The sequence below is a fragment of the Ambystoma mexicanum genome, chromosome 6q (assembly GCF_040938575.1).
Source record: "Ambystoma mexicanum isolate Mex_15411 chromosome 6q, UKY_AmexF1_1, whole genome shotgun sequence".
In the NCBI taxonomy this organism is placed as follows: Eukaryota; Metazoa; Chordata; class Amphibia; order Caudata; family Ambystomatidae; genus Ambystoma; species Ambystoma mexicanum.
The window spans coordinates 1491267786-1491278287 of NC_090937.1; the positions used below are offsets into that span (position 1 = coordinate 1491267786).

The following is a 10502-nucleotide window of genomic DNA, read 5'->3' on the forward strand; positions in this document are numbered from 1 at the left end:
TACCATTTTGGATCCTTTGAAACTTTCTGAGTTGAAAGGCAGGGGTGCCTAGATCGAGGGACAGGGGTCCTAAGGACAGCAGCCAAAGGGTAGGTTGGAGAAGGAGCAATATTTTTCCACAAATCAGGATTTTGGTATTGTCAGGATTAAGGAGAAGGTGGTTGTTTGTCATCCAGCAGTCTATGTTTGTGAAGCAGGAGGCAAGGTCTACGAGGGTTAAGGTCAGGAAGTTGGGAAACTTGAGAAAATTCTGTTTGTCGTCAGCGTGGTTGTAACAGGTGAGATTGTGTGAGCGGATGAGAGTGGGAGAGGGGCAGGTAAAGGGTGAAGAAGAGGGGGAGAGGGAAGCTCCCTGAGGGACTTTGTGAGGGAGTGATCAGAGGGCAGAGGAGAAAGGGTACAGGATGGCGATTTGGGAGCAGTCAGTGATGAAAAAGGAGATCCATCAAAGGGCAGAGTCCCTGATGACTAGGGGGAAGAGTCTGTTCCTGATACTGGTGTGGTTGATTGTGTCAAAATCTGCTGTGAGTTCAAAGAGGATGAGTGTGACACAGTCGGCTGTTCTTTTTAGGACATCCCAGATTGAGACAAGGGAGTTTGTGGTTCCTTCCAGGGAGTGGTCTGAAGTCTTACGGGGCGGGACCAAGACCTCTGTGGGATTCTGTGAAGCATCTGAGCTGGGAGTATGCCGTGCAGTCTTGGAGTTGGGCTATGAAGTGGTTGTTAGAGACAGGGTGGTAATAGGAGGGGAGGAGGGGGTCAGGAGGGTGCTTTTTGAGTAAAGGTTTGATGTGAGAGGTTTTGTACACTTCTGGGAAAATGCCAGAAGTCAATGGATGGTTGATTATAGATCTGGCGAGGCTTCCTGCGCAGGTGGAAAAGAGAATGTTCTTGAGGAGAGCAGGTGGGGCAAGGGTCTCCAGGGGTTCCTGAGGGGTGGCTGTTTGAGAGAAGCCTTAGGAATTTGGGGTATGATATGACAGTGAAGAAGCTGAACCGGGTGCATGTTATGGGTGGGGGCAAAGAGGGGGAAGATCAGGAATGCAAGAGTGTGGATGTTTATACTTTAGTGTTGATGGTGATGTTCCTTTCAATTGCTATGTTGTAGTAGTGGTCTGACAGTGTATCACAGAATGTTATAATCTTGTGGAGTTCCTTGCATGGGTTGTTGGCACCAGAGATAAGGATTCTGTAGAAAGCTGTTTTGCCTTTCCTGATTTCGGTCCTGAAGGCCCGCATCTGTCTGTCTAGCAAGGATGGCTTTGTTCTGGGGGAAGGGTGGACCACCTCTTGCCTTCCAGGTGGTGGTTGAGGGTTTTGAGGGATTTGAAGGAGGGGATGATTAACCTGGGAGAAAGACCTGCATGGTGAGAGGTGGTTCTTGACAAGGTGAGGGGGAGATGGCATCAGAGAACCATCATTCACAGTAGACGTAGAGGGGGATTCTCCTTTCGAGGAGGATTCAGGAAAGAGTGGAGAGAAGGGAGGAGGACATGTCCAGGGAGATACTTACCTTGTTCCAAACGGGAATCCATGAGGAAGAGGCAGGGAGAGAGGTGGGTTGTGGGGGCAATGGTGTCAGGAATGAGAAAAGAATGGCAGAGTGATCAGTCCAGAATAGGGAGTGTGTGAGTGTGGAGGAGATCATATTGATGGAGCTGAAAACTGCATCCAGGGTGTGACCAGAAATATGGGTGGGCCTTGATATGAGTTGCGTCAAGTTGAGAGCTTTCAGGTTATCAGTGAGATGACGGGTTATGGGATTGGAGGGGGATGTTGAACCAGATGTTCTGGTCACCTAGTAGGGTAAGCACAAGGTGGGAGATTGTGATGGCCACTACAGAGTCACTAAGAGCATCTGCAAAGTTCTGTTATAGCCTGGGGGTCTGTAAAGGAGGTCTGTAAAGGAGGAGGAAGCTGTAGTTTAATGAGGGTAACAATTGGAATTTGATTAGCAGGAATTCACAGTCATCGCTGCAGGGTTTTGCAGATTGTAGGGTTGTGAGGTGAAGTTTGTGGATGATGGCTATTCCCCCTGCTCTGTTGGATCTGTTGGATCTGTTGTGCACAATCAGGGAGTAACTAGGGGGGAAGGACTTGTGTGCAGTAGGAAGGAAGTTGTCAGAGAACCAGGTTTCGGTAATGAACAGGATGTCCAGGCATTTCATCAGAGATGAGGTTTAATATTATATGTGTTTGTTTCTGGCGACAGATCTGTTGTTGATGAGTATGCATAAGAGGGGGAAGTGGTCAGTGGTCGGAGGAGGGAGGCAACTGAGAGGGGGCTAGTATTTTGAGAGGGGGTGCAGAGTGGAGAATAAGAGAGACCAGGGGGAGGTCAAATGACAAAGAGGATGGGAGGGTGAAGTGGGAAGTGGTGAGTGGGATGGGGTAAGGAGTATGAGAGAAGAGTAGGGGGCTTGCAACTTGAAGTGGGTGAGAGAGTTTGAGGGGCTAGTGTAGTTTCCAGGTGAGTGAAGAGAGGATGGGTGGGATTTCGAGGGGGGAGATAGTAGAGGTTAAGGTGAGTGGAACGGGATGAGATAACGGTAGGAGGGTGCAGGAGGAGTGAGGAGAGGTGGGTCTGCAAATGGAGTGGCTTCTGTGTCTAGGGCAAAGTGAGTGTGCCAGAGGAGTGTGGGTGAGGGTGGAAGGTGCTACTGATTGGCCAGGGATGCATGGGCTGCACAAGCTGTGCTAAGGGATGTGAAAGCTGAGTGTGGGGCAGGAGGAGGGGGGCTTGTAGATAGTTCTGAAAGGTAGGAAGTTGGTGAAGGGATTGGATAGGTGAATGTGTGCTAAGGGGGCTTGTGTTGATGTCTGGGTGGGGTGGGTAGTGGGTGCTGGATGTGGATTGTTTGGAGGGGGACTTGAGAGGGAAGAGGAGGGCGGGCTAGTGGGGAGGTGATCTGGTTTCTGGTATGCCAGAAAACCCCTATAGAGATCGAACTAATGGGCATGATGGAGTAGTAACCTGGAAGCAGACTCTGGAGGGGAGAAGGGGGTTGTAGTTTGGCTAGTGAGACCTGAAACAGGCAGGTGGCAGTGCCTGAAACACAGCTGGTGCAAAGGTGGCCTGAAACTTTAGCGACAATACAAAAGTGAGCAAGTCCTGAAATGTAGCAACAATCTTATATGAACAGTCTAGAAACACAGCTAGATTCAAAATGGTGCACAGGGTCAAAAATGCAGCAACTATCTAGCAACAATCCTATATGGACAATTTAGAAACGCAGCTAGTTTTCAAAGGTGTGCAAGGCCTAAAATGCAGCAACAATCTAATATGGACAATCTAGAAACACAGCTAGAATCAAAAGGTGCACAGGGTCTAAAATGCAGCAACAATCGTATATGAACAGTCTAGAAACACAGCTAGATTCAAAATGGTGCACAGGGTCAAAAATGCAGAAACTATCTAATATGAACAGACTAAGAACACACTTAGATTCAAAAAGATGCAGCAATATGAACAGGTTAGAAACACAGCTAGATTGCATGGGTGTGCAGAGCCTAAAATGCAGTAATAATCTAAAACGAACAGTCTAGAAACACAGCTAGATTCAAAAGGTGCACAGGGCCTAACATGCAGCAACAATCTAATAAGAACAGGGCTTAAAATGACTATTTTCAAAACATTGACAGTGTGATGAAATGCCTATCTTCAAAACATGAATAGTACCAACTCTTTAAACACAACACATGAGCAGTACACCAAGACATGGATGTTTGCCTAGGAAGCAAGGAAGGAGCATTGCGAGGCATAGTGCCATGCACGTTGAAATAGTCTCGGGAGATTAGCTCAGGGGCAAACGTGCTCGCCTTGGAAGCAAGATGGCATGGAGCATCACAGGTTTGATCCCCGGGTTGCGCTTAGAAACCTCTGGGTATTATGCATGCTATAAATAACCTATCATATAACAAATCATATCACAATGTAGTCAGGAACAGAGATGTACATTAGGAATTAGAGATATGTAGAAGTGGCAGGGTTGTGTTCGAGCACAGTAATGGCTGTGCCCACTGCCCGTGCCACCTTACCTTGTTCTAGCTGCAGGAAGTTTTATGTGATATAGTATTATGGAGAAGAAGTAGGTGAATGTAATTAAAGTAATGTGTTTTGAGAAATGCTTGGTATGAAGACGGGGAATGGAGGAATTAATGTATTAGTGGTAGTAAAATCATATGAGAGTGTTGTGAATAGGAATATGAAGATACATGTTGCGTGCTGGGAAGAGGAAGAGGAGTGTTGGATTGTGTAGACTATGTGTGTGTGGAATAAGTATATGTATTTGCTGGTGAATGTGTAATAAAGTGTTTGTAGCAGAGTACGTTGCACAGTATTGTATTGTATTGTATTTCTTTATTTATATAGCGCCCCAGACCCACGGGCATCTGGGCACATTTCTTAAGGTTACACACAGAAAATCAAACATAGACAAAATAAAGTATTAACACAAGATATTTACAGACATATCTATGATACAAATAAAGTAATTACACGACTGAGGCAGTTGCAGTGCAAGTGTAGATCAATGCTTTAGTGGATATAGAAAGGTAAGTTATGTGCGTCTTGGTCAATTAGCCATGTTATAGCTTTACTCTTGAAGGCTAAGAAGGAAGGTTCTTGTCTGAGCGATAGGGGCATAGAGTTCCAGAGTTTTGCAGCAAGAACAGGGAAACTAGCCTCTCCGGACTTCTAAAGTTTAAATCTGGGTATAGCTAAGCAGTGAGTTTGGGCTTTTCTTTCTGGTTGGCTAGATGGTTGCCTTGAGAATCGAGTGGCAAGGTAGGGAGCTGCATTGTTGGTCAAGCATTTGTGAGTGAGGGCCAGGGATTTAAGGGCTCTCTTTGTGAAACAGAGAGCCAGCGAATGTTGCGTCGGGTGTCCGATATGTGTTGGTTCCTGGGGAAGTTCATTGCGGTCCTGATGGCATTGTTTTGGGTGACCTGAAGCTTACTAAGGTTATGGAGACTTGTTCCAAGATAGAGGGCATCACAATAGTCTAGCTTAGACATGATTAGTGCTCTGGCCAGGATAATGCAGTTAGGTGTGTTGATGAAAGGTCGACAGTTTGCATGTGTGTGCGGCTGCTGAGACCGCAGCATTAGTTTGTCTTGAGAGCGATAGGGCAGAGTCGAGGTAGATACCTAATGTTTTAGTATCATTCAAAATCTTGATGACGTTTCCATCAATGACAAAGGATTTGAATGAATGATCTAGTCTCTCAAGTTGGTGAGTGGAACCCAGGATAAGGAGCTCCGTCTTTTCATCATTGAGGCAAAGTTTGTGTTGGGCCATCCAGGCCTGAATGACCATGTACACCTCGTTGAGTGCTTTGGTGTCTGCTGCATGGTCTCCTGATATGGGGATGAGTATCTGGGTGTCATCTACATAATTAGTCTAGATGACCCCAGATAATCAAGGATATCGAAGAGAGGTTTTGTGAACACAGTGTAGAGCGTGGAGGAGACACAAGACCCTTGTGGGACTCCGCACAGGACTGGCGAGGGTGCAGCTGAGGCGGATGGGGAAAATACTCTCATGGATCTATTGGCCAGGAAGGATCTGATCCAAGTGTGGCATTGTCTGAGTAGTGGGCTGCCATTTTGAGATGTCGACATAGAATTTGGTGATTCACCAAGTCGAAGGCGGCCTTTGAGATCTAAAAGCAGCCAGTATCTTTCAGGTTGTCTATTTGCGTCTTTAGGGCTAGCAGGGCTGTTTCCGTCCCATGCTTAGGGCGAAAGCCCGATTGTCTGAGGCCGAGGAGGTTATTATGTTCCAGGTATGCCTGAATCTGTAAGTAGGCAGCACGGTCTTGGATTTTTAACAAAAACGGCACTGTGGTGATGGGCCTGTAATTAGTTGGTATGCTTGGGTGAGGAGTGGGTTTTTTCAGGAGGGGGATGACCCATGCATCTTTCAAATTGTCGGGCACAATGCCCGTACTAAATGAGCTGTTTATTGATGTGATGAAAGGAGCTAGATCATGGGAGGCCTCCTTTATGATGGTAGCGGGGCAAGTGTCACCCTGGCAGTTTGAGGGTTTGAGGTTGTTGATGATGTTCTCTACCTCGATGATAGTTAGGGGCGAGAAGCAAAATGGTTTGAAGGTGTGTGAGGTGTTTTAGTTTTATTAAGGAGTGAGTTGAGATGAGAATTGGATTTGAGAATATCTTTTTTTGCATTGATTTTAGCCTGGAGTGTTGTTATTTTGTCAAGGAGTGCCTTTTGTATGTTTGAGCATGTGCTATCTTTGCTACAATTGTCAAGAGGAGTAGCGGGGGTTTCAAGTTCTTTGAGGATCTTGAAAAGCTCTTTTGTGTTGGATTTGGCTTGAAGGATACATTTGTTATATGTCTCCTTCTTAGCTGAACAGATGGCCTCTTTATAGTTGAGTGACACTATGAGAAGGCTGTCCTTGTTGGCAACAGAGGGGTGACTTTTTCAATGGGCTTTAGAGTTTCTTTTTTCTTTGCGTAGGACCCTCAGGTGTGGAGTGAACCAGGAGTTGAGGTTGGTGAGTGGTTTGGCTTTCCTGGTTTTGATATGGGCGATAACATCCTTTGCTTTGAGGATGGTGTTGTTATATGTATCAACAAGGACTGTAGGGTCTGAGCAAGATTGTAATACCTTGTTCAGAGAGGGTAAGATGTGAGGGAGAAGGTTGTCTCTGGTTATGTCCCTTTTGTTTCTAGTACTAGTAGGTGATGCCATAATAGGACTAGGGCGTTGGTAGGTGGATAAGATGTTAAAAGTGATGGTGTGGTGGTCGGACCAGGCACACAGTGAGTTAACTACTGAGGAAATGTTTCAATTAAAATCCGCTAACCAGTCGAGAGTTCTGCCCTTGTTATGAGTAGGTTCGCAGATGCGGTGGGTGAAGCCTGAGGTTGTGTGTGAATCAGCAATTTCGAAGGCGTTAGTGTCATTAGGGTCATGTAGGCCCAGGTTGAGGTCACCTAGTAGAATGATTTGTGAGTTACTTTTAGTTTCACCTGCAAGTAAAGATGTGATGTCCTCTGCAAAAGTAGTGATAGGCCCTGGTGGCCTGTAGATGAGGTGCAACGTAACTTTTCGATTGTGCGAAATAGGGAGTTTAACTGACAGGAGTTCTGACGATGGAATTTGTTGATTCTATGAGATTCTCATGCCTAATAATTTCTTGTGGATAAAAGTGACACCGCCGCCTTTGGCCTGATTGGAGATGCGATCGCATCTGATGATGGTGTAGACATTCGGGATGGCAAGTGAGAGGTGGGGTCCTGATGTGGCATGCAGCCAGGTTTCAGTTATAGCTCGGAAATCTAGGTCTTGAGTCGATATGAAGTCCACTATATCAAGTGCGTGAGCAGTGAGGGACCTGGCATTGATAAGGGCGCCCTTGATGATGGAAATTTTGGAAATGTGATGTAAGTTTGTGGCTAAGGACTCTTGAGAAGAGGTGTGTAAAGAAGCAGGGATGGTACTGCAATGCGTGGTCCTAGGTGTGGGTGATGAATTCTGCCGGACAGAGCGAATGCGTAATGGCTGAGCGAGCCGGACAAATCTGGAGCCCAATCTTGAATTTCGGATTTGAAGGGCAAATGGTTGATTGGGTGTAGGTTTGACAGTGAAATGCTCGAGCCAAAGAGCAGGTGCGTTCAGGTAGGGACTAAAGAGTTTTGTAGGTTGCAGGAGTATGGAGTTGGAGCTGTGCTCTCGGTCACAGGAGAGGCAGGAAGGTGACTGAGGTAACTGAGGTTGTGGCGATGTGGAGTTGATGTGTGGAACAGAGTCTAACATGGTCATGCTGAGGTGCTTTGTACTGAAGTGCCGTGGCACCGTGAAGCAGCTAGCGTATGTATATGATACAAGTAGTATGACTGTGAGGCAGTGTGTTGTAGGGTAGCACGGTATTTGTATATGCATAGTGCGGGTGGCCTAAAGTCAATGTCGGTTGGCTGGGTGCTCGAGATCTTTAATTGTTTCTCTGACTAGTAGGGTAACTCAATAGACACACAAATTTACAGTAATTCAGTAATTGCATAGAGCTTGCCTTTAGTATACATGATAAGAGGGGGTACATTTGGAATTGCACACCTATTGAGGGGGACTATGACAATGTGTATATGTACGGGAACAAAAACCCATATACAATTGTAGGCAAAGGTACAGGAACAAATACATCACTGTGCAATTTACACAGTGCAGGCTTTGGCAGCACAGTAAAACAATGGTACCTCAAAGGCACTCATTAGCAGACTGGAAGCAGAGGTGAAAATCACAGACTAGTGTAGAGTATACAGATTTTGCATCGTGCACCAGTATATCTATGTTTAGCTCAGTAACAGATCAAGGCCTAAATTCAGTTAGCTGGTCAAAGTACATGCAAATCGGTAATGCCCTGCATTCAGAGTTGATCGTGCAAGGCGAGGTGGTGAACACGATGGCTTGCATGTGCAGACGGTAATCAGTTAGAATAAGTTAAGGACGGCAGTCAGAAGACTATTTTATGAGACAAGGCGATATTGTAAAGAATTGTGAATAATTTATGGGCTTGCATTATGAAGTAGGCAGCAATACTAGGTGCTGTAATGGTGAAAAATGTTCAGGAGCGCCTGAACCTTAGGCGTGGGCTGCTATGCACTACGAGACTTAGCCTGAGGCATAAGGTCAGTGGTACGAGTTGGGCTGCGTACTGGGGCTAGGGAGGAAGTCATTTAATGTCATTGCTTACCGCACTAAGCTGGACATTGTGGAACTGCAGCAAACCAAAAGTGGCTCTGATCATCAGATGCAAGGCAGGGTTTGCAAAATAGCCCAGACAATGGACAGAGTGATGTGGCGACGGCGACGGTCCATCACGGGACAGGCACAGGACAGGTGCCTTATTAGTGTGCCTTTGTGGTGGGCCGGCTCACGCCTGCCGGTGCCCCATGATAGGCTATGTGGCCAGGAGGACGAATGGCAGTGAAATATGCTGCGATTTCCGGTCAGATGGTGTTCCTTTCAGTCAGGCCGCCATCTTAGCATGGTTAGGGTCTCGTAGATCGTGGCACGGTGAGATTTCAAATTTAGACGACTTTAGGCAGCTGGCACATTTGCACCAGTGAAGAAATGATTCATAAGCTCCACTCTGGAAGCGGAGGGTCAGACGTTGCAGTGGTGGCATTTGTGAATAAGGGAGTGGTGGTGCTATTGAATAAGGAGTGTTGTGCATAATGAGAACACGTGTGATTGCTGCAATGGAATGTGTGTGTTTGTATTGTAATAGTATATATTAAAAAAAATATGTTTTAGGCTAAAATGCAGTAAAGTTAGGTTATTACAATTATGGTGACATACCTGGAACATGAATATACTTATTTTGCCTGCTCACTTCGGCAGCACATATACTAAAATTTAAATGATACAGAGAAGATTATCATGGCCCCTGCACAAGGATGGCACGAATATTCATGAAGTGTTCTATATAGAAAAATAAAATAATTAAATAAATGTATATACACTTACTTTGTACCAATTGAAGAGGTTTCATTATTCTGGAGTTGTCTTTGGTCATCTTTTTTTCTGTAGATGTAAAAGAAAGGTAGTTGATACATGTGATCACTGTGCATTGGTTTAAGTAGAAGGGGTCAGCATGCATCACGGCAGCAGAAGTAATTGAAAAGTCAGTAAATAAAGTCGTGTGATGGTTCCGGCAGGTTTGTATGCTAAAGGGAAGGATGTGTGTTATGTGGAATAGTAAGGTGTGGTTTTGTTTTGAGAGATGGAATTGTAGTTTGGGTTTGCATAGAGACATCTGGAAGCTGAAACTGTATGTGTACACAGATGGATACATGTAAGTCTCTTGTAGAATACCTGAAACTATTTCTAACATTTGTACATTTTCAACAAAGATTGAACATGCTTGGCAAAGAGTCCCATAACATTATCAGTTGGCACTTCCTGTTAGAAGTGTAAAATGTTGCAACTATAAGCAATTTTATAGCACTGACTGGAAATGTATGTACTTGTATGCGTAAACAAAACTGTTGTCTTCAGCTATGCTCTTTTTTAACAGCAGTTCTCTAAAAGACACACAGTACATTGGTGATTTACCAGCACCAGCATTTGTATATGTTTAACAAAAAAGGGACCATGCACTTACCATATATTCATATAGTACTATTAACTACCAATTGGTATGACCAGGTGCACATTATTGGCACTACATGGCATCTTATTTTACTTTTTTAAAATTGGGTTTGGCCTGCAAAAGTAAGCTTTTCCCGGATAAAAGTACAAAAAGCAAATTCAACAATAAAATTAAAAAACATGGCATGTTATTGCACTGCATGACATATACTATATCTTTATACATATGTAAAACTGTAGCATTCAGCTATACCTCTTTTTAGCAGCACTTTAGAAAAGGACTCACAATGTACTCATGCATTTGCAGCACTAACATTTTTAAATGTCTTCAAACAAAGAAAATGCACTTACCAAACATTTCTATATTACTATTAATTGGCAG

The 10502-nt window shown here is 44.8% G+C and overlaps 1 non-coding gene across 1 annotated transcript; it reads left to right on the plus strand.

The window, feature by feature from the left end:
- The first annotated feature begins 9354 nt into the window (after positions 1-9354).
- Positions 9355-9461, plus strand: LOC138517104 (U6 spliceosomal RNA). The gene has a single exon (XR_011282378.1). It is a non-coding gene; the product is annotated as a U6 spliceosomal RNA (small nuclear RNA).
- The last annotated feature ends 1041 nt before the right edge of the window (positions 9462-10502 follow it).